Source organism: Nomascus leucogenys, chromosome 15 (genome assembly GCF_006542625.1).
Source record: "Nomascus leucogenys isolate Asia chromosome 15, Asia_NLE_v1, whole genome shotgun sequence".
Lineage (NCBI taxonomy): Eukaryota > Metazoa > Chordata > Mammalia > Primates > Hylobatidae > Nomascus > Nomascus leucogenys.
Genome location: NC_044395.1, coordinates 15,446,553 through 15,451,718, shown reverse-complemented (window position 1 = coordinate 15,451,718; position 5,166 = coordinate 15,446,553).

Here is a 5,166-nt window from a genome sequence, read left to right as displayed (position 1 = left end):
TATTGGGCCGTAAGTCCAGAGATTAAATGCTGTGTAAACCGAAGAAACAATGACTTCCTCTGATGGGGCCAGCAGGAGGACTTCCTGGAAGAGATGAGCCTTTAGTCTAAAGTTTGAGGGTTGAAAAGGATTTGAATAGGCAGAACTTGGGGGTTGGTTAGGGAATTCCAGGAAGGAGGAGAGGCTTAGCACTGTGGCCTGAGGAGCTTGGTCACAACTGGGTCTCAGAACTGTTCCTGTGAGTGGGGAGACAACAGAAGGGAGGCCAAGGCGAGGCCTGGAAGACCAGGAAGCTTCTCTCTGCTTTGCAGTTACCCACGGCCATCCTCGACTACACCCAGGACTCTGTCGGCACAGGCACTCTTGCACCTGGCTGTGTTATGAAGGGGTTTCTGGAGGAAAGGAGGGGAGCCAGGGCCAGCTCAGGGTTGGGGAGTGGCATACCTAAAACACACTGAGAGTGAAATCCACTGCAGACCCCTCAGCTCATCACCTCATGTCACCCTTATTCCAGCCCTGGCGGCAAGAGGAGGGAGGTAGATGTTTTCTTCTCATTTTCTGGATGCCACCGAGGCTCCTGGAAGTTAAGTGCCTTTGCCCAAAGTTGTACAGCTGCCCAGGGGCAGGGCTGGGTTGCAGAGCTGGGGCTGTTGGAGTCCTGGTTTCTACTTTTTTTTGTTTTTGTTTTTTTGAGACAGGGTCTTGCTCTGTCACCCAGGCTGGAGTGTGATCACAACTCACTGCAGCCTCCACCTCCCAGGCTCAAGCAATCCTCCTACCTAAGCCTCCCAAGTAGCTGAGACTACATGTGCACACCACCATGCTTGACTAATTTTGAAGAGAAGGGATCCCCCTACGTTGCCAGGTCTCGAACTCCTGGGCTCAAGCAATTCTCCTGCCTCAGCCATAGGCTTCCCTAGTCTTTAGAAGCATGGGAGATAGCATCTCAATCCCATTACTACCTCCAAGAGGCAGATGCCCCCAAATATCAGGAAATTGGAAAAGCCAATTCCTTGATTTTGGAATCCCTATTTAATGGGCATTCTGTTTAGTTTGGGCAATGCTATACTTACACACATCAAGTGCATTGTTCAGGAAAAGAAGATAGAAGCATCCAGACAGATGAGAGGAATTAAATATTTGCTAAATAGGGACAGTGTTGGTTTTAAAAAAAAATTTGCTGAGGATCACCTACCATGAGAATCTCAATGGAGCTTTGATGGTGTAGTCCTGGAAATGGGAGTTGAGTGGGGGAAATGGACGTTTGTTGAGTTGTTGAGTACCAACTATGTGCTAGACACCCACTGATCCCATCCCCTCCCCTCTCCTGCCCTCCTCTCTCCTTCCCTCCCCTCCTCTCGCCTCCCCTGCCCTCCTCTCTCCTCTCCTCTTTCCTTTTTCGCTTTCCTTTCTCCCTTTCCTTTCCTCTCTCTCTCTCTCTCGCCCCCCTTCCTTCGTGTGTGTGTGTGTGTGTGTGTGTGTGTGTGTGTGTGTGACAGGGTCTTGTTCTGTCGCTTAGGCTAGACTGCACTGGTGTTACCACGGTTCACTACAGCCTCAACCTCCTGGTCAATTGATCCTTCCACCTCAGCCTCCCAAGTAGCTGGGACTACAGGTGCATGGCGCTATGTCTGGCTAATTTTTGTACTTTTTGTAGAGACAGGGTTTCACCATGTTACCCAGGTTGGTTTCAAACTCCTGGGCTAAAGTTATCTGCCCATCTTGGCCTCCCAAAGTGTTGGAATTACAGGCATGAGCCACCGTGCCTGGCCAGACACTTTTTCTTAACTGGCACTCACAACTCTGAATAGGTAATGTTATGCTCAGATTACAGATGAGGAAATTGAGGCTCAGAGATTAAGTAACTTGCTTGGGCTGTGAATGCTAGTCTCTTTCTGCTGCCTCTTGCATCCTGCACAGGTGCTTGTTTCTGCTCATAGAGCAATGAAGGATGGGGACCCTCAGAGGTGTCCAGCTCAGGCAGACCTACTAGGATCCAGGGAGGAGGCAGATCATGGTGGTTTTGCTGTTGGGTATGTGTGAATGTCACACTGCTGTTTGGCTCCGTTCCTAACAGATGCAGGGTTGGAAAATTTGCTGCAGAAAGTCCTGCAAAATGCTGGCAATTATTCAAACTAAAGGCAGAGTACCAGATGCAAAGAGAACTTGGTAGGGAGTCAAGATACCCAGGTTCCATCCTGTCTCTGCTCCTGACATGCTATGTGGCCTTGAGCAAGCCTTCTCTAGGGCTCAGTATCCTCACTGCCAAATCGAGATCATGGACAAGGTGATCTCTATGATCTAACTCTAAAGCTTTATAGAGGCCGGGCATGGTGGCTTACGTCTGTAATCCCAGCAGTTTGGGAGGTCAAGGCGGGTGGATCACCTGAGGTCAGGAGTTCGAGACCAGCCTGGCCAACATGGAGAAACCCTGTCTCTACTAAAAATACAAAATTAGTTGGGCATGGTGGTGCATACCTGTAATCCCAGCCACTCGGGAGGCTGAGGCATGAGAATCGCTTGAACCCGGGAAGTGGAGGTTGCAGTGAGCCGAGATCCCGCGACTGTACTCTCACCCTGGGTGACACAGTGAGACTCCGTCTCAAAAAAAAAAAAAAAAAAAAAAAAAAAAAAAAAAAATATATATATATATATATATATATATATATATATATATATATATATAATATAGCTTTATAGAAAGAAAGAAGCATTCTGAGCATTGGTCACTTAAAAAAATTCTATAAACTGGAACCAGGGAACTAGAGTTAAGTTCCGTATCTTGGGACTTGAGCATGTGTTTAGAGGAAAAGTGACTTAGAATGATTGATAACATGGGAGTGGAGACCTTCAAGATCCACAAGTCCTATCTCAGTAATTTGCAGATGAGGCAGGGAGGCCAAGAAAGAGGGAGGTTCCTGTTCAAGGTCACACAAGAGCAGTTGCAGGGGAAGCCCCTCCCCTAGGGAGAGGCCTGCTGGATCAAGAACAAACAATGAGGGAAGAGAGCCAAGTTGCTAGGAGGCAAAGCTTGATGGACAAAAAAACGTGGGGACAGACCTGCGTGTGTTTGTGGTCTGTGTAACACTAGGACCTGTTGCCATAGGGATGAGAAAGCACCACAGATTAATTACTGAAGAGCTGAGAGCAAGGGTGGCGGGCCTGAGTGGAGCCCCTGCCCTCAATGTCTCCTAGAGTCCATCTGTTCCCCAGTGGAAGACAACAAAAATTACAGGGCTGCTTCTACCTCCAGTGAAGAACTAGTCAGAGTACAGCCATTCACTTTGCTACAAGCCTAATGTTTTTATTTTGTGGGGATCCTGTTTGCCTGTGGCTTGGGGGCAATCATCAGGGTAAGATTTCCAATCACACCCTGGGTCAGGCCACCCTCAGGGCAGGCCAGGGAAGTTTGGGTCCCTCAGGGAGAAATTCCAAGTTTTAAGTCACTGTTATTTTCAATCCCTCTTCTTCACTCTTGGGAAATGCTTAGAAAAATGCCCCCACAACTGTCCCCCTCCATGAGGTGGGTTTGATAGCAGCACACAGGCCTTAAGTGACAGCAGGTGCTTCTGTCTCAGCAAGCATGGACTAGTCAGGCCTTTATTTTTCAGTGTCTGGAGCAGTGAAGGCAGTGAGGAAGAATCCTGATGAAACACTCCAGGCTCACCTGCTGGAGCCTTCAGCTTCCCTAGTTCTAAGACCAGCAGCAGAAATGGAAAAGCTGAACAGTGCTAATGAAGAGGTGAGACCAAAGGAGACGTGGGTCACCGAGTGCACCAAAGCCATCACCTCTTTTAGGGGTTAAATCTGAAGGTTTGATAAAAAGCACTTTAGGGAACAAAGCCTGTAACATAAAGGTAACTGTTTCTAAGTATTAGGTGGTAAAGCTGAGATCTTTGATTTATCAAAGACTAAGCCCTGGCTGGGCGTGGTGGCTGAAGCCTATAATCTCAGCACTTTAGGAGGCCGAGGCAGGCAGATCACCTGAGGTCAGGAGTTCGAGACCAGCCTGACCAACATGGAGAAACCCCGTCTCTACTAAAAATACAAAAATAGCTGGTCGTGGTGGTGTATGCCTGTAATCCCAGCTACTTGGGAGGCTGAGGCAGGAGAATCGCTTGAACCCAGGAGACAGAGGATGCAGTGAGCTGAAATCACACCATTGCACTCCAGCCTGGGCAACAAGAGCGAAACTCTGTCTCAAAAAAAAAAACAAAAAAAAAAAAAAAAGAAAAAAGAAAAAAGACTAAGCCCTGGTCACCCCACATCCAGGTAATGATACTCTGCTCTAAGAGCAAGTTTTGCTATATTTGACATCTGCTGGAGAGATATATTTTATCTCATCATAGGTCTGTGAAGACACCCAAGCGTTTCTTTTTTCATAGAGGCAGGGTCTCACTATGTTGCCCAGGCTGGTCTCAAACTCCCAGCCTTAAGCCATCCTCTCACTTCAACCTCTTGAATTACTGGTGTGAGCCACCATGCTCAGCCCCAAGAGTTTCAACAAAGAATTAAGAGAGTAGCCCATACCAGCATTAAAAAGTAGACAGTTCATTAAAAAAAAAATGGATATGTGAAAACCGTGTCACACAGGAGAATGTCCTGATTCTTAGGAGATGTATGCTCAAGTATTTAGAAGTGGTGATATAACACCTCACCCGAAAATGTTTCGGCAGACGAATAAAGTACGGTTGACCTTTGAACAATGCGGGCTTGAACTGTGTGGGTCCACTTTCACGTGGATTTTTTCAACCAAATAAGGAAAGAAAATACTGCATTTGTGAGATGCAAACCCCATGTATATAGAAGGCTGATTTTCATATATGCAGGTTCTGCAGGGGTGACCTTGGGACTTGAGTATGGTGCAGATTTTGGTATGTGTGTATCTTGGAACCAATCTCCCTGTGTATACTGGGGGATGGCTGTATATTTAAATGTGTTTGTAAACAATTGGTGAATCCAGATGAAGAATATAGTGTCCAAAATATGTATTGTTTCAGTTTTTAAAAAATTAAACTTAAATGTTCAAACTAAAAAGTGGGTAACTTTTTCCAGAAACTTGGAATTTACAAACTGGTTGAAGCAATGAAATAGATGGCCCCTAATATACTAGGAGCCCTTCCTAGGTTCAAACACTCCCAAATCAAGATTCTAACATCTTCCAAC